The following is a 20,507-nucleotide window of genomic DNA, read 5'->3' as shown; positions in this document are numbered from 1 at the left end:
CTAATAGAGCTCTTTGCTTTGGTTCTATCCCACGAACTAGCGCGCGTGCGCGCGCACACACACACACACACACAGATATATATATTATATATTATATATATATATATAATATATATATATATTATATATATATATATATATATATATATATATATATATATATATATATATATATATATATATATATATATATAAGTGTGTGTGTGTGTGTGCTTCAAAATGTGTTTCAAAATATAAATTTGTAGAAATTGGATATCAATAGAAAAATTATAAAATCGAATAACTAAACAAAAACAAAAAGAAAATATTTCAGAATTAATAAAAAATTAATTTCGTTTTTCGTTTGTTTCGTTTATTTCATCCCGTTTTCCGGGTTTCCGGCATTCCGTCATTTGGATGGTCCCCGCGTCGAGAAACCAAAAAGCAGCCGCAGGAGAAACCAAGAAATCCTTGTCGTCGTCCAGAGGTAAGGAAAAATTCTACGTGAATAAACGTTCCGTTTCAAAATTAACGGACATCCTAGCCACATTCGAATGCCATTTTATATATTTAGAAAACCGGAAGAATGAGATTGTGTCCATTTTTTTTTCTTCTTCCCGATCTAAACCAAACATTTTTTTAAAATGAAATTAAAGGGGGGGGGGGGTTCGTACGAATAAAACAAAAGATGAAATGGGTTTTTTCTTCTGTGAACGTCATGGCGTCGTCTAGCGATCTTCTACCTTTGAACGTCTTCTTTTCCCCCTTATATTTAATTTAGTTCACATTCGAATGCATTTACCATATATTTATCTCGTACTTCATACAATAACACCGGAACTTGCTAGAAAGAAAAAGAAGAAAGCATAAATGTTGCCTTTATTTTCAAACCACCTCGCTTTAAAATAAGTCGTACACAAACCGGTCATAAAGTGGAGGTCTTGTTTTTAATGTTTTTCAATATATAAACTGGTCACCTACTTTATGACCACTTGGTATTGTTCGGTTATGATCAGCTAACATAATATTATATATATATATTCTGTATTTATGCACTTTTGTTACCGCGCTGAAATAATAACGTTATTATTTAGAAAGCCATTCTTAACATGAGAAGGGTGTTTTCTAACTACCTTCTACTTTCACTTGACAATTTAATATAAGAGATCGTAGAACTTGAATTTAACTTAAAAATACTATTTTTAAAAAAATCTCGCGGTAACAAAATTGTATAAACACCATATATCTTGCTCTTTTATTGAGCATTTAATAACCTCATTAAATTCATTAGTTATCACTCTTGAATACCTATAACCTGTATATACTTTATGATACATATATATATATATATATATATATATATATATATATTTCGAACAAGATTAGGTATTTTTTAGATTAGGTCCACCTCCACCTCCACAATTTTCTTTTAAATGACAACTTGAGTAGGTTTTCGACTATGCTGAATACGAAAATCGCATTGAAAGTTTGCAGAAATAAATACTTATCGAAATATAAAAAGTTATATTATGCATTGTATTCTTTGGCGGCCATCTTTTTTAGGCGCGTGCAGTGTCAGTCATAGATGAGTAGATTTGTTTATGGCGCGCGCACGCGCCTAAAAAAGATGGCCGCCAAAGAATACAGTGCATAATACAACTTTTTATATCTCGATAACTACTTATTTCTGCAAACTTTCAGTGCAATCGTCGTATTCAGCATAGTCGAGAACCTTTAAAAGTCGTCATTTAAAAGAAAGTTGTGGAGGTGGACCTAATCTGAAAATTTACCTTAGAAGTAATTATTTGTAAATACTGATTTCTCCCTCTGATTTTAACGACAGGTGCCCGAAAAAAAATGGCGTCCCCATTTTCGGCGATAAACTCTAGAAGTACCTGAATTTTTATTTGGTTTCCATCATAACATTTTCTTTTAAAATATACATTTTCGAGTATGCTGAAAACGAATATCGCATTTAAATTTGCCACAAATAAGTAGTTTTCCGGATATTAAGCAATGTCATTCTTTGTCATAAATGGTGGCCATTGTTGTACGTGCATATTTTTGGCGCATACCTGAAAACCTATAAAAGTCATTTTAAAGTAAGATGTTAAGTGGAAACCAAGTAAAAAAACATTTACCGTAATTTTTATGGAAGATTGGGGGAAATTACACTTTCCCTAGATGTAAACATCTTGAAGATTGCGAACATAGGGGGGGGCATACTTATCTTCCTTTTCGACACTTTAATGGCAGGCATACTCTTTTAGTCTTACTTATGTATATCAAAAACACAATAGCAGTTGTTCTACTTAATGAATATTTGTAATTTTTGGATATATTACTATTTTCGACGACAAGTAAGTACTGTTGTCTTGCTTAAAACCACGTTTAAAAAACAATCGATCTGTCGACTTTATTTTAACAAGCACTGAAAATACCTTTGGTACTGAATTTAATGTGCTTCTGTACAAAATAAACTATTTCCGCCCTCACTAAAGTTTGGCACTTGTGCAATTTAATGTCTACAAACTGAGGTTTTATTTGATAATGGACGTATGAAAAATTGGTTAAAAGCAGATATATAACATAACATGATGGGGTATGGTATGAGGGTCTCCTCAGGAAAATCAGATCATACGGTATCACTGGAAGAATACTTAACATAATTAGATCCTTCTTAGATAAGAGAAAAATCCAGGTTGTCCTCGACGGTCGTACATCTAAGCAATACGATATAAATGTGGGAGTGCCCCAGGGGTCTATTCTTGGACCTCTGTTATTCCTAATATTCATAACTGACCTCGCCGACAAAATTGCCTCTGAAATGGGTATATATGCTGATGACACCACACTCTATAACAGACACGACAGGAAAACAAATGAACACATATCTAAAGAAATGGCAGAAACACTAGAGAATGACCTCCGATCTGTAGTGGAATGGGGACAAAAATGGATGGTCACATTCAATGCTGACAAGACTAAACTAGTTTCCTTCAATAATTACAAGAAACCTTCTCTGCCACCAATAGCAATGGCCAGTGGCTTTTTATCTGAGAGTACATCTTTCAAACTCCTTTAAATTCACAGGAAACATGAGTTGGAACAATTATATTGAAAGCATTGCCAGGACCGTTGCAAAGAAGGTAGGTTCTCTCTACCGTGCTAGAAAACTACTGACACCTGAAAGTATCCTGTACCTCTATAAGGCCACCATTCGCCCATGTATGGAGTATTGCTGTCATATTTGGGCTGGTGCATCTGCTACTAGACTCTCACTCCTGGACAAGGTTCAAAAGAGAGTCGCCAACCTGATAGGTCCTGACGGTTATCTAAGCTTCAGCTTTTGTCCCACCGACGAAACGTTGCATCCCTCTGCCTGTTCTACAAGTAATTTAATGGTGAATGCTCTGACAAACTGCAAGCACTTGTACCCCCATGACGTAAACACTCTCGACAAACCCGACAGGCAGCTAAATCCCACCCCACACAGTAGAGATCCCTAGATGTAAAAGAGCTTTCTACTCCAGTAGTTTCTTCTCCAGAACCGCTAGACTTTGGAATTCCATTCCAGGCCCCTGCTTCCCCAACTGTACTGACATGCAGAAGTTCAAGTGTAACGTGAACCGACATCTTGCTGGCCAACTCCTACATAGTACCCCAGTAGCTGTTGCCCCTGATAGTAGCCCCCTACACCAAAGTGGCAATGTGCCTTGTTTGGGGTGAAAATGTAAAAAAAAAAAAAAAAAAAAAAAAAAGTGCTATCAAAGGAAGTTACTCTTTCTGCCAAGCTGGATTTTACTCACTTAAAAAGGTTTTTATTTTTTTATTTTTCACTCCTGTTCACCCCGAACAAGACACATAAGGGACTATTATTTGGGAACATGCCTAGGAAAGAATAACAAAATGTTGATTGAAACTTCTGCATATCAGTACAGTCAGGGAAGCAGGTAGCAGGAAGTGAATTCCAAAGTCTAGCTGTTCGAGGGGGAAAAAAATTATTAGAGTAGAAAGCTTTCTGGCATTTAGGAACCTCAACAGCGAAGGGGTGAGATTTTGTTGTTAAGCGAGTTTGTCGGGTATATGTACGTCGAGGGGGCATAAGTGTAACAAGTTCATCAGAGCACATTCCATTAAAATATTTGGAAAACTGGCACAGAGATGCAACATTGTGACGATGGGACAGTGGGACCTATTAGATTGGAAACACTCTTTTGGATGCTATCAAAGAGGGAGATAATAGTGGAAAATGCACTAACCCAGATGTGGCAACAATATTCTATGCATGGGTACATGGTGGCCTTGTTTATTCAATTTGAAAAACAGACTGTGTCGAGCATTACGTGAGAACAAAAAAAAATTGGCTGCGATGAGACTCTTACATCGTTTAAGTCATAATAATGGCTTAAAAGTTAAAAATAAAACAACAAAACTGTTAAAAACCCACCCAATAAATGTCACTAAGATTTTAGGGTGTTTTTTTTTTTTTTTTTTTTTTACCAGTATTTTACTTTAATTTTCTATTTTTGAGCCATTATCGAGATTTCAGATAATTTTTATATTGCAAATGCAATAGTAAATATTTCATGGTTATCTTGAACTTTTCAGCTTTAAGGTAGCTGGTATTGAAATATAAACAACATTATCTTAATCAAATTATAGTTTTGTAACAATTTCGGTGCTTATGCAGAATACAGACCATTCTAGTTTTAGATAGGATTTCAAGTTAAATTTTATTTTTACAATATCTTCTGTTTATAAAATTATTAGATGAAATTATAGAATAGTTAAAATAAATGCTCTCCCATCCTTGTGTTAAGAATGGGTTTCTAAATAATAGCGTTAATATTTCAGCATGGTCTATATTTTGATTGAGATAGGGATCTTCAACGTGCGACGCGGATTTACTCTCACCTATATATAACATGGTGTAACTGTAATTTAATTTAATTTTATAACTTTTTTACGATTTAAAAGCGGAAATAATACAAATAAAACTAATATTTTTCAAATATTTTTATAGCGTACAAAAATAATGAAAATGTGAGACGAAAATCGTGTTGACATTATCAATGCTTTAAAACAACATTCGGGTTTGTATTACTGTACACATAGATTCAAAAAAGTTGTCAAAAAACAAATATAGAACAAATAAATGTTATCAAAGGCAAGATAAGTTACTTTTCTACCAAACTGGATATATTTTTCGTGTTTTTATCCAATGTAACATGTTTATTCAGCTCGAAAACCATACAGTGTTTACCGATGTATTGGAACATTCAAGATGGCGTCTTATTCTTTCCTTAACACGGTAAGTGTGGGAAAAGAAGTTATAAATAAAAAAAACGGATAAAATACTGTTAAAAACTCGGTCAATATATGTTACCGTGATATAGGTTAACATATATTCGACGGGTTTTTAATAGTATTTTGTATAGTTTTTTATTTTTAACACCTTTTTCCATACTTACGGTGTTAAAAAGGATGTGAGACGCCATCTTGAATTTTCGAATACATCGGTAAACACTGTATGTTTTTCGAGCTGAATAAATATGTTACATTGAATAAAAACACAAAAAATATATCCAGTTTGGCAGAAAAGTAACTTATCTTGCCTTTGATAACATTTATTTGTTATATATTTGTTTTTTGACAACTTTTTCGAATTTATGTGTACAGTAATACAAACCCGAACATTCTTATGTAGTGATCATTTTGAAAGTGTAAACATACCCATGTTTAAAAAATCTAGCAAAAATCAACTAATGGTCAAATTTTCATGAAATTTTCGATACATATATATATATATATTTACGTATCAAAAATTTCATGTAGTTTGCGGGTGTATATGCATGTATGTTCACATATGCGAGTGTGTTCGTGGGATGCGTGGGTGTCCAATTCAAAGTTTTATGAAAAACTTGCTTTTGAATAGAGGCCACACAAGTTGCTGACCGTTCCAAGTCAAAAATGTTGGAAGGGTCATATTCAAATAGATCTTAACCTTATTGGCTATACCTGTGCCCCTCCTGCTGCTAACCTGTGACCCTCCTGCTGCTAACCCGTGACCCTCCTGCTGCTAACCCTGCCCGTCCTATTACACTCATGTTTCCATTATTTACACTGAGGAAGACTGAAGGATCGGTCGAAAATATGTGCTTTTGAAAGAAACATTCTTGTTATTTTTCAAAAGACTTTTTGGATTCCTGCACGTCAACACATAGGAAATAAATACAGAAAAGATATAAACATTTCTATATTTTTCGTATTGATTTTTATTCATACATATTTGCATAAAATATATATATATATATATATATATATATATATATATATATATATATATATAGTAGTAATACACACGGACGAAAAAACGCTTTGGATAATCACAGATTTCAAGGTAGTTCTACTAAAATAGCCATATTTTTTAAACCAAAGCACTTCAAGTCTTCAAATTACTACTGTTTTGTTCGGAAATGAATATACTTTCAAATGAATTAATAAATATGAATGTACATTATATATTTTAAGAGTTTTAAGCAAATAAAGTGATAAAAATGTGAACGTCATAAAATGGCGTTTTCGGTAAGGTTTTGTAATGACCCCCCATGTTTTCTAAAGGTCTGTACCATGATTGTATGTAGAATTTCATCATGAAATTTGGGAACCAATCAGTAGAGGTGTTAATCTTAATACTGTCAAGTGTCCGAAATATTTTTGACCATTTCTTTTTTTGTTGTGTTAAAAATAAGACTTTAATATGACTAGTATCGAACATTTTGAAAAAAAAATTCTTCGGACACCCAGTAGTAAGTAAATCAATCTTTTTACTATCTTTATCAATTAAAAGTATTATTTTATGTTGAGTAGGACCGCGGTAATTGATAATTTAAAAGGACCTACCCGAAAAAAAAATTGTTTCTATTTCTCGAATTTGGTCAAATGAAGTTAGTATTACTAGCAGCAGCAGCAGCTCCAGCCTGTAGAATCAGCCATAGCACAGCACACAGTGTAAACAACACGCGTTCTTTAATTTTTATTCAAGAACGAATTAAGAAAAACATGAAAATATGAATATAAATGTTCTTATATGTTTTAATTAGAGCTATTTTGTTATCAGAATAACATTAGTTTAGAACTATTCGGTTTTCAGAATGTATAATAACAACAATCCCAACCAATTCGGCATTATGAATCTGTAGCAGTGTCAGAATCTTTGGGAAAATCGCCATTACAAATTTGACACCCCTAAGACAAAACTGCGAATAAAATATAAAAAAATCGTAATTTCTGTTTTTAAAGTGGGTTTTTTATTTTATTTATGGAATATACTTCCAAAATAAACTATTAAAGTTGTTTCAAACATAATAAAAATATTATTTCTTATTTGTTAAAAAACCGTGTTGACAAAATATCCGCTCGCGGTGATTGAATACGCGGACATTCATTGAATCTGTTGCAATTTCTCACATTTCTCGTCAAATTTAAAAACATGGTTAAAAAAACAAAAACTTTTGTAGATTGCATGCACTTTTATTCTTTAAATTAGTTTTGAACAGCGAATTAAAACAATGTTTTACTGCGAACAGCCACAAATGTTTTTTTTCAAAATCAAAATAAGTATCAAAATCTCGTCTATACATAGATTCGAAAAAGTTGTCAAAAAACAAATATATAACAAATAAATGTTATCAAAGGCAAGATAAGTTACTTTTCTACCTAACTGGATAATTTTCTAGTGTTTTTATTTAATGTAACATGTTTATTCAGCTTGAAAAACGTACAGTGTTTACCGATGTATTGGAAAATTAAAAATGGCGCCCGGCCCGACTCTCTTTGACATGGTAAGTTTGAGAAAAAGAGTTAAAAATAAAAAAAAACTATACAAAATACTGTTAAAAACTCACCGAATATATGTCAGCCTATGTCACATGTCACGGTAACATATATTGAGCGAGTTTCTAGCAGTATTTTGTCTACTTTTTTATTTTTAACTCTTTTCCACAAACTTACCGTTTCAAGAGTCGGGCGCCATTTTAAATTTTCCAAAACATCGGTAAACACTGTTTTCAAGCTGAATAAACATGTTACATTAAATAAAAACACTAAAAAATTATCCAGTTATGTAGAAAAGTAACTTGCTTTTGATAACATTTATTTGTTATATATTTGTTTTTTGACAACTTTTTCGAATCTATGTGTATAGTAATACAAACCCTCAAAATCTATATCAATATTCTTGAAATTTTAAAAGAAAACACATCAAACTACAATTAGGAAGCTTTTTATTTCGTTATTTTTTTTTTCTACTTATTAAGCGAAAGATATTTTTACAACCTGCTCCAGCGTAGTATAAACGGCCTATGGAATTAACACCTTCAACCTCGAAAATAGAAATCAACAAATTTATGGAATTTTCTTTGAAATTTCGCAACGCAGTTTCTTATTAAATTAAAATATAACATTTGCTGACTTATTTACCTGTCGAATACACACACACATATATATGTATAACGGCATTTTGCAGTTAGGACAACAAAACAAAAATGAAGTAACGGTTCGTATTCCTAAAACACTCTTTAGCCCTAACAATAACACTAAGTTCGAGTGGCAAGCCCCCCCCCCCCCAATAAAATACCTTTGTAAGCCACATACAAGCATCTAAAACAAACAAACAAAAAATAGATCCTTCCTTAAAGAAAAATGCACATGAAAATAAATTGGTTAACTGTCCTAAAATGCTAGAATGGCCAGGAAATGGTGAATTATTTTACATTAAATTTTTGTGAAACTAACCGCTCCCCCCTCTAATATTGTTTTTGTTAGCTTTGTCTCTGTCAGGTTTTCAGTATGTTCACACATAATTTTCCTTAGCCCCTACAATTAATTCAAAGTCCGAATGGCAACCCTCCCCATATTCTCATTGCATAGAAACCCTCTTAAAACTACACATAATCATCTTAAAAAAATAAAAAAATAAACAGTTAACTGCCCTAAAATGCTAGAATGACCTATATTAGGAAATTATTTTACATTGAATTCTAAAATAATTTGTTTATCTTTCATTAAAGTTTTTCATGGCATTTTATACATAATTTCCTAAAAAGGTAGAATCACATTTTGGAGGGGTGGTCAGAAGGAGTTGAGTGGGGTTAAACAGAAGGTGTTAATCTACAATAATACCAAAGAAATATTGCAATATATTCATTTTTAAATGGTCTTATGTTTAGATTTAAGTTTTTTGTACATAAAGCACATTACAATTCAACTTTGAGTTCTCCAACTTCTTTTCTGTTTATGGATACATGGCATTTTTAAGGAATTGCTGCATATTTATGCACATTTACTGCAGATTATTTGGAAACCATAAACTTTGGGAGATTTTCAGTTGCATATTCTGATTCCTTGTACAAAAATACACTTATATGGTAAATTTCATTTCTTAGTCTTGTGTTTTAACAAAGATATGACATTTTTACTGAAAAAGTAGTGTAAAAAATGTGACGAAACGCATATGGTCTTAAAGAGGGAAAAATATCCAAACGTGTGAGGCACAAAAATAGCCATAACTTCCTTAATTTTAATCAGATTTTAAAAATTTAAAAAGATTCTTTCTTAGCTCATCAAGCTCTTTCTATGCATATCAATATTGAAATATTTTAAGCTATTTCAATTTTTTCATGTGTATTGCTATATATAGTATCCTCATGTCAGGTTGTTCTGACAAACCCCTGTACAGAGAGACCTTAGACACTCGAGGACAGTGTCTAGTAGGCATTTAAGTTCTCTCCCTGTCTGTATGTGTGGAATGGTGTCTACTAAACTTTAGTCTACAGACTTATTCGGACCTGTAGAACAAATTTGATTTGGTTTTTAGCTGGTAAAAATAGCTGCTAAAAGGTTAAAATTGAAAGAAAAAAAAAAGATGGAACTTGACAGGTATGGAACTTGACAAGTTAAATATATATTTATACATTTAACAACATAAATTTTGTTCTCAAATTAGCTAACGAATAACGCTGGAGAATTATGTTTTGGTTTTGATCTTAGTTGATGGCACCCAAGTCATATTTTATTTTTACTTTTGAAATCACTACAATATATTAGGTACAATATAACAATCAATAGAAAATTTTGAAGTATATATATATATATATATATATATATATATATATATGTATACACTTCAAAATAGTGTAATGCAACAGATCTACTGGTGTGGAAATCCAGTGATTATTGATCTTACAAAATATTATTGGCTGTAATATTTTATAAAGACAATCCCAGCTAAATAAAAAAATTGCTCAATATACCAGATAGAGCAAATAAATCATAAATTAGTAATTTGAATTCTAAATTAGATATTTAGCAAATTAGGTATAAACCATTATAATTTACTAATATTTTCTCCTCTAGGTGGACATCGAAAACCTATCGGTGGGGGAGATATGCTTTTGGAATTGTATTCTTTGTCTTGCATTTAATAAAAATTCTAGATTTCAAACTTAACCATTTCACATCATAGAATTTAAATTACTAATTTATGATATATATATATATATATTTATAAACCCATTATTTATTTCACTTACATTGAAGTTGTAAATAAAATATGGGCATAAAATCATTATTATGTTTAAAAAATCGTTTTTTTTTCTCAATAATATCTTCCCTTTCTATATTACTAAAATGATAACATTTTTTTGCTGGCAATTTCCAACACTATAGGAACCCAATGAGGCAATTCCTATACAGTTTCTTCACTCACCATTCCAAACTCATTCTGCAGTGTGTTTTCATACAACAATACGCACATCTTTTCATAAAAGTTATATTTTCTCTTCCTTGACTCGCTCCCTCACCAACATAATCTCACAATGATAGTAGCAAATATTTTCTCCTCTTTAATTTTAGTCCTTCTACAAAACTCTAAATCAGCGATTCTTTTCTTCAAAGTCATACTTAGCTACAAGAACTCAGTTTATTATTTCACTTAGATGCATTAGTTTCTTACATATTATGGTATAATAGCATTAGATAATACGGAACGCTCCCTTTCAATTCTAAGTTCAGCAGAATGACAGGATGGCACTCGGACAAACATCTTAGCATTAGAACCAGTCATTCTGATTTTCAAAATTAGAAAACGCTTTCTCTGTATTGCTGTCGGACATGTTACTTGAAACAAAAACTTTACTCACAACATAAAATACATAAATTATCATTTTAACAAGTTTTCCCTAATTGTTCCGGCTACATTTTTTTATTAAATTCACATGTGTGTTACCTGTTAAAGTTTATACATTACAATCCACATAGTCCATAATTCTTTTATTATGGGGAGTAGATAAACAAACATGTTGTTTAAAACTGGCCGTCAGCCAGTTGCTCCTGCTTCTTTGCTGGCATTTCTTCTTCTTTTTCAGTAAAACTTTCGTCTTTTTTAGGCTCTTCTTCTTCTTCCTATTATTTTTTACCATCTTGTTTTCCACGTCTTCAGCTTTTCCATTTTTACGTATCTTCTTCCTTTTATCGCGTCACCTTCTTCGTCTTCAAATTCTTCTTTTTCTTCTTTATCTTTTTGAGCGTCTTCTACTTCATCTTCACCTTTTTTAGTTTTTTTTTTTTTATACAAAGGAGTCACTACTTATCAAGGCCCGGAGGCCACTCGAGGGTAAAGGTCAATGGGTATACATTAGTCAATGTGATTATAGCATAGTAAACATAAGTAGTGGGAATTTCGAAATTACTTAGGGGGACGGTTCATCAAGAGCTTGTTTACGTTAGACTTGAAGACAATCAGATTGTAGTCAGCTGGAAAGCAGGCAAATGGAAGAGAGTTCCACAGGCGTGCAATTCTAAAAAAGAAGCTGTGTTCATGGAATCTACGTTTAGTTTTAGGCAGAGATAAAGAGTGTGGGAAATTATTGATAGTGGTTTTGGCTAGATGAGTGTTTTTAGTGGAAGTTTGGCAAGGCGGGACTATAGATTGAAGCTCAGATGAGCACTTGCCATGAAAATTACGATAAAGCAGAGACAGATTCGGAGGGAAGAGAAAAGAGCATCCTCACTCAGCTATGAAGTCTATTTTGAACTCTGTCTTCTTCAGCGTTTTCTTCATCTTTTTTTTTACATGTTTTCTTTTTTTGAATCTTCTTTGTCTTCAAATTTGCATTCTTCTTTTTCCATCTTTTTTCTTTCTCACGATCTTCGTTATTTTTGTTTTTATTCACTTTTTTTTTTTCTTCAGCTTCTTCTATGTAAAACTTTGAGACAATTTCTTACGTGAAATTTACGGCCACACTATTTGATTGATTATAGGGTTTTTCAGAACTCTAATTTTCGATTCAACAGTTTAAATGCTTCAATATTCCTTTCAGTTTCTCTAAACATTACAGCAGAAACATCCTAACTAATAAAAACAAAAAGAAATATGCATTATAAGCATGGTTTACACATTACACATTGCTTAATGACGTCACTAGCTTGTGTAAGTTTTCACATTCAGTAAGAGGATCTAATTGGGTGTTTTAAGAAATATTTCAAACTACATCTATATATATATATATATATAATATCTTACTTGAAGAGATCTACTGTGTGTGACAATGTTGGGATGAGCACATTGGGAAGTGATATTCAAACTACCAGTAGTGTATGAAGCGATGCTCTTTGTGTAAAAAAATTGAGCTTAGGTGTATGGACAATGTCAAAACATTGTTAATTCACTGCCCGCATAGCAGCAGCCGTATAGCGCAACGGTTAGAGGCTCCGACTTGTTTAGACGATCGAGTTTCGATCCTGGCTTGAGGTAGTTGCTTGTCTAGCCGCACTGATGAACTGTGAAACAGCGAAACAGTACTGTATGTGGATGACATATATATATATATATATATATATATATATATATACTGCTGATCAAAAATTTAAGACCACTTAAAGATCTTTTTAAAAAAAAAACTTTTTTTTTAAGGATAGATTTTAAACTCTTCCGACTTAAGGTTACCAATACTACAATCTAAAAGGTTATGGAAACAAAAAGTTACATTCCAAAGATTTATTTTTAAAATTTACATTTTTATTAAATTAGGCTTTTTACACATAATCAAAATTATAAGACCAGAGACAAAAATTCTATTAAATTGTACAAAAAGTGTATGAAAACATTCAACAATCAAACTTAATAATGAGTTCTACATCCACTGCTTTTGATGACTTCAAAACTTCTTTGGGGCACGCTAGAAATAAGGGTTTCCATTAAGGTGCGGGGGGATTCTGCTCCAGTTTCTGAAGATGGCTTCACAAAGTTTATTTTTTGTTGAATATTGTTTGCCATTTCCATAAACCTCTCTTGTCATCCATTCCCAAACATTTGCAATTGGATTCAAGTCCGGTGAGCATGCAGGATGTCCGAAGAGATGCACTCCGTTTTCTTGTAGAAAGCTTAAGGTCCGTCTTGCAATATGGATTGCAGCATCATTTTGTTGGAATAACCATCCATCCCCACACAAACGATGACCCTCCATCATCAAAGATGCTTTTTGTAGCATGCTAACATAACCATCTGCTGCCTGGAGCTCCATCGTCCCTCTGTAAGAAAAGGCACCCTATACCATTACGGACCCTCCACCACTATGAAATGTGGAAAAAATTTCAATTCACATGTTTTTGTCATGCCAATATCGCTGGAAGCCATCAGGACCATCTAAATTGAATTTTTTCTCATCAGAAAACAGGACTTTCTTCCACTTCTCAACGTCCCAGGTTTGGTATTCACGACCAAATCTTAAGCGATCCACTTTGTGATGTGGAATTTGTTTATGCTTTTTATTTACCATGCCTTTTTGTTGTAAATGTCATCTGATGGTTATTGGACTGCAATCAGCAACTGTAACCGCCTTAATTTGACTAGAAGAAAGTCCTCTATCATTCATAGCAACCCCTACTCAATGCAGGAGAAAATTTTTTTTTTTTGGGGGGGGGGGAGGCTACCAAAGGATTTTGCTTTTCCATAATTCTCAGTGGTAACACCTATACACAGTTATTGCTAATCTCTAACTGAACTACAAACATTAGAATTACCATAAATCAAACAATTTATAACCTTCAATTGCCGCTTTGAACCATTCAGTGGTCTCATTTACACACTGTTCTGCAGGAAAAGACATTTCTTTATGGAGCATCTCTGATGCAATCCCTAATGGCTTCCCAGTCAGCCTTCTTATAATACCTTGTCCTTTTGAGTAATCACTCTTCAGCTTTGCGTTGAGAATTTAGGGCGATTTCTACCATTATCACAGCGTGATCAGCATTCCCGATTGGCCTACAGGCATTTGTTACACAATCATCGGGAACTGTGGTTAGAAATAGATCTAGAAGTTGATCTTGCTGATCTGGGAAACGTGTTGGAAACGTAACTGTCTATGATAGGGAATGATATGGAGAAGCTATGTGTTATGCTACCAGCTGCGTCTGTGTAAGATTTGCTCAAAATGGTGCATGATCTAAACCCGTTGGAATGCCTATAATTTGAAGTAATATTTTGTTTCCTGTTTGAAAACTTTTTTTAATAAGATGACTTATAAGTATTTTTGAAATACCTTTGGAAACACTAGTTTTACTATTTTTATTTTTATACCAAAAAGTTTTAGATTTCGAAAATTCTCTTCATATATATGGTAGTACCTCTGTGCTCATAATTCGTTCCAGACGTTTAACAAGCAAAATGATATTTATTCTTTAAATTAACTGAAATAGAATTCCTAATACTTTTCTGTCTGCAAACTTTGATGATTTTATACGTTTAATCGGACAGAAAGTCACCAACAAACAAATATTCTAATCTATCTATGTACTTAGAGAGTAAAATGTAATTCCAATTAAACTGTTTTTATTTCTTACCTTTTAATGATCAGCTTGTGCCGCAAATGGGTGGATGAAGAGACGGGGAGAGAGGGGAAATCCACTTCAAAACAAAAGGCAAATTGTAATATGCTGCGTTCTCTCTTTGGCAAATTTCGTGGATGAAGACGATTCCTAAACGGGGTGTTCGTTATATTTAAAATATTTATCCAATGAAACGTTGTTTCTTTTGCTTTTGTTCAACACTTTGCGAAAATGGTTGACTGCAAAAACGTTCAATGACTGAGGTATTACTCTGTGTGTGTGTGTGTGTATATACATACAGGGCGACCCAAAAAAACGGTCCCCAACTCTAATTAGGCCCTGTTTCTTAGTGTTTTGTCCGAATGAAATGAAACTTTGGTCATAACTAGTTTATTATATTCAAAACATCACATCAAAACACAAGGGTCTTTGGCCTTTTTTTTCTCTGTTGACTGTAAAATGCTCAGAAAAACAATTGAATGTCCTCTGTTTTTTTGGGGGGTCACCCTGTATATATATATATATATATATATATATATATATATATATATTAATGTTGGGAAATTGGAAAAGTTATGATCTGAATTGTGTAGTAGGCTATGTGACATTCACCCTTAAAGTCGCACATGAAGTGGATCAGCCAGAGCCTATTTTTGGCACATTTTTACAGCCATATAATGTTTTAACAATAGTAATTTATTTTCCTAGTTTTACATATGAATTACAAAATAGCTGATATTTTCCCAAAACCTCTGGCTTTGATGGAGGGGAGACTAAAACTTGCTGCTATGGTTTCAAAACAGCAAGGGGAGACTTGATTCCAAATATTTCTCAGGTTATATCTCCCTTCTTTAGTTTTCATACATCAAGTAAATTTTACAGTTTATAAGGATTATTTGATACTGGAGATATTCATAATCATACCCTATTTCCGAAAGAGGGGAGATATAAAAAATGAGAAATATTTGGAATCAAGTCTCCCCTTGCTGTTAATTGGAAACCATTGGAAACCATAGCAGCAAGTTTTAGTCTCCCCCGCCATGAAGGCCAGAGTTTTGAGGAATATATATATATTTTATATATCCTTTTTCAGTATTTACTTCAACAGTGCTTAATACCTAAGTAAAGCTAGGTAGTAAGTTATGAAAATCTATTTATGGCAATCAAGTTACACAAAGGGAGCGTGCTATGAAAATATTTTCATAAAATGACCTTATTTGTCTATATGCGGAATGGTTTCTGTCAATTTTTGTGCTATAGATTTGAAACTTGATATATAGCGGATTTGGACCTGTGGGACAAATTCAATTTGGTTTTTAGCTGGTCAAAATAGCTGCTAATGGGTCAAAATGGAAAAAAGTTGGAATTTGGCAGGCGTAAGTTAACTAAACGTAGTACTTCTATGCATGCACAAATATACATTTATACTTTTAACAACATTGATGAAGTTTTTAGATGCATATAGACTTAGATGGTAACGAATAATGCTGGAGAGTTAAATGTTTTAGTTTCAATTCTAGTTGATGGCATCCAAGTTATTTTTGTTTTTTTAACTTTTGAATTCACTACTATATATTGGGTACAATATAATAATCAATAGAGATAGATTTTGGTTGATGTAACCTCTGACCTTCTTCAAGTGTATCTTGCCGAACACAAAAAATCTGGACAGAATTTTGAAACCCTTTTATTTACTTGACAGGGGTTGCATGCTCTTGTCCTGTCAGCCATGACTGGATAGAGGTCCTAAGTAATTCGGAATTGTATTTTTCAATCATCCACTGAGGATTGAACCTTCAAGAGAAGGTAACTGTTAAAATTTTTTTTTTTTTTCAAGTACTGTAACCACTGCGTTAAGGGTCCTTGCAGACATCGTGAAAATGACATTTAAGATGAGAACAGTAGTCCGATGAATCCAAACTAGCGGGACCTGTGGTCAAGAATTGTGCATGCCAACATACTTAAAGGAATAAATTGTAAGATGGCCAAACTCTTGAAATTTGGAATGTAGACTTTTGTCATATGTTACATTGAGCTTCATGAATTAAAAGACTTATAAAAAAGGTGAAATATAATTAAAAAAAAAAGAAGATATTCACACATACACACATCAATTATTCATGAATTAAAACACTGTTATCAATAAAAAGTGAAAAATCATTGAAAAAAAGATATTCACACACAGACTTTGCTATGTAACGCTAGTTGTAGAGGAAAAGATGACTGTTTTTGTGTATGTCCGCAAAAGGATTTTTTTCTAGCGACTTTTCTAGGCCGTCGCTCATTTTAAAAACTTTTTATATCACATTGAAATCATAATATCTACGAGTTACGAACGGAGATCGTGTGTGTATTTAATTTGCCCGACTTTCAAAAGCTAAATATTCAACATTTTTCGATCGGCGTGTGTAGATTTGCCTTTTTCGTATAATAAAAGTGAAACTAATACAAAGGTTGTTGCATCGTTCCTGGTGCGATCGCCAGAACGTCCAAAAGCAATCAATGCGTTTTTTTCCTTATATCAGACAATTGCTATTGAATTTGGACAATCCCCTTTTAATAGGGAACTGGTTTCCCTCCTCCCATCATCTTGGGGAAGCCCAAACTGCCCCGCAGTAAATGAAAAAATGATCCCGCAGTGAAACAAAGTAAACAAACACCAAAAAACTACCCCGTCATCGTAACGCTCCCGTGATGACCTCATTAAGCGTCCACCTGTCAATCAAACCTCCTTGGCTTGACTCATTTTAATCGCTCTTACATTAACATTGTCGCCGTAGCACAGGCGTTCAGGCTCAGTCTATAGGCCTCAAGGCTCCGAGTTCAAGCTCCCATGCCACCAATCCCCATCACTATCGTTAAGTTTCTTTTTTGTTCTGATTTAACCCCCCCCCTTCCCAACACACACACTTACAAATACCCGAACAACGCCAGGTATCCCCAGCTAGTTATTATATATTGCGTCCAATATCTATAAAACTGAAAATGTGTCTGTGTACACTTCCCTACTGTACATATTAACACCTTTTTATATATATATATATATATATAAAGTTATGAACAGTACATAGGGCCCGACCAAAGCCGGGCGGAACTGCTAGTATATATAGAAAGAGGTTTGTGTTTACTATAACCTTTTTACACAAATATTATGCAAGTATAAATCATGTAGAATATCTGCATGAATATAATTACACGTAATAGTTAACTAAACATGATCATCCCATAAGAAAACCGAAAAAACTAATAGGGACTCAATTTAAATGAATGCGAACGGATGTCGTATCTACATTTATTTACATCGACTTTTAAAAAATTCCCTCTATCCCGTCCTCTTGCATGTTTGGTCTTTTTCGTATAAATAAAGCGAACCTAATCGGAGTGAAGGTACAACGCCTGGCCTTTCGTGCTTGGACGTCTTGAAAGCAATTAGTTTTGATCAATGTCAGGGAAACCCGTCATATCAGACAATTGCTATTGATTTTGACGCTGCCAGAGTTCCCCCTTTTTCGGGGGAATGACCTCGCGGGGAAGCAAATAAATACTACGAGAGAAAGCGGAAAGCTTGACTGGCCCCAGTCCAAGTTTAAAAGCCAATTTCATTTCTTCGCCGACTCCTATGATTTTTAACTTAATTTTCATTGAGTTGACAACTTTTTGATTGACATTGCTAAATTTGAACGCTTTTCAATTCCTGTGGTGTCATGGAGTAGCGATAAAAGTTCAGGTTTTCTTTCACTTTCTTTTCCGCTTTCGCATCACGGGTTCAAGCCTGTCTGCCTACTAAGACTTTTTTTTTGTGCTCAACACACACCTCCAAACACCTAGGTAACGCCAGGTACTCCCGTTAGTAGTTAACTAAATTAGCATCACAAGTTGATTTTTTCTTTGTAGATAATTATTTTATCAACCTGCATGTAAAAGATGCTTAAAATCGTTTGAATTCTGCAAATACCATTAGTAGTTCAAAAGTTATGAGAATTTTAAATACCAAAATTTATGCTTTTCCGTGGACATTTTTCTTTAGAAAAAGTAGGCTAAATTACGGACCTCAACATTTCAAGAAATTTGGTAATTTCGTCACCATTTATTTATTTTTCAAGCTATTCTACTGAAACTTGGCATTCGTATGTAAAATTGTATGCGTATTCTGATTATGCAGTCAAATCTGATGTATCTCTTTACCATAAGCCATGAATTATGAATTCAGATGTACAAATTTCAATTTTTTTGTAAACTGGCGCATGGTATCATACAGTGGTTGTCTATTTATGAAGAAAACTAAGTATTATAGTTGTATTTAAATATAGCTTTATTGAGAGTAGATATTTTCCTGTCTCCTCACCAAAGTAGAGCTTAATCTGGGATGTAGCCATTAAATGCCTAAAGAGCATTCATGGCCGGTATTTACTACTCCCCTCAAACAAAAGAAAAAAATAGATATGAATTAATCTCAGAAATAAATCGAAGAAAATTTTTCATATAGATTTTGGATTTCTGTAAAAGATGGAAATTCCCATAGTTGACCAGAAGTTATGCATTTTGGGACCAGTCCAATTTTCAATTTTGTAAATCCTCTCGATCTGGCCCAAAATATACCCCTATTTTCTGAGATGCAACCATAAATCATACTCTACATGAATCCTCGATGTAGCTTTCATAGTACCAGGATACCAGGAATCCTGATAAGCAACAACTATATATTCACCAGTTGATGGTAATTTTTGTCATTTCTATTCTGTTGTTTTACTGAAAATTTAACTATGTAAACAAAAAAATAAAACGGTAATTTTTTACCTTGTTTCCACCTTAACATTTAAAATGGTTACTTTTACAGGTTTTAGGATATGCTGAAAACGAATATCACTTTTAAATTTTCTGCAAATAGGTAGTTTTCCAGATATTAAGCAATGTCATTTCTTATGTTATCATTGGTGGCCATTTTGGTACGCACAAGTGTGTAAACGCAACCGCGATAAACTGTGTAAACGCACGTACAAAAATGGCCACCAGCAATAACATAAGAAATGACATTGCTGAGTATCTGGAAAGCTACTTAATTGCGGAAAATTTAAATGCGATATTCGTTTTCAGCCTACTCGAAAACCTTAAGAGGTAGTCATTTTAAAGAAAAATGTTCAGGTGGAAACAAGGTAAAAATTTACAAAATGCATCACAATGAAATTCTTTATCGAACCGCCTAATTATTATTATTATTATTATTATTATTATTATTTAGATATACTCAGTTAAAAAGAAAGTGGTTTGTTTTGCAGATTTGAAAAAATGGTCTTGACAAAGAGTTAAAAATAAAAAAAATTATACAAAATACTATTAGAAATCCACCCAATAAATGTAACGAGAACATTTTTTGGTTGGATTTCTAACAATATTTTGTATATTTTTAGTCATTGTCAAGATTTCAAAGACATGAAATATGAGACGTGGCTATTTTTCTTGTGCTTGTGTAAGGCTCGACACTAATTTTCGAAATAAACAAACATTTTACATTAAATACACTAAAAACTTATCCAACTAGGTAGAAGAGTAACTTGCCTTTAGTAATATTTATTTGGTTACTTATGCAGTTATGTTATCGTGCTATTTTTTCAAATAGTATTTTCAAGTTAAATTACAGT

The 20,507-nt window shown here is 33.0% G+C and overlaps 1 protein-coding gene across 1 annotated transcript in view; it reads left to right on the top strand.

The window, feature by feature from the left end:
* Nucleotides 1-374: 374 nt before the first annotated feature.
* Nucleotides 375-20,507, top strand: part of LOC145246167 (uncharacterized) — a 55,457-nt gene continuing 35,324 nt past the window's right edge. The window contains exon 1 of the mRNA XM_080108034.1: nucleotides 375-466. The gene's annotated coding sequence lies outside the window, so the exon portion shown is untranslated. The remainder of the gene's footprint in view (nucleotides 467-20,507) is intronic.

Source organism: Euprymna scolopes, chromosome 23 (assembly GCF_053919585.1).
Source record: "Euprymna scolopes isolate OS-2025 chromosome 23, ASM5391958v1, whole genome shotgun sequence".
NCBI lineage: Eukaryota > Metazoa > Mollusca > Cephalopoda > Sepiida > Sepiolidae > Euprymna > Euprymna scolopes.
This window is presented reverse-complemented; position numbering and strand designations above follow the sequence as displayed.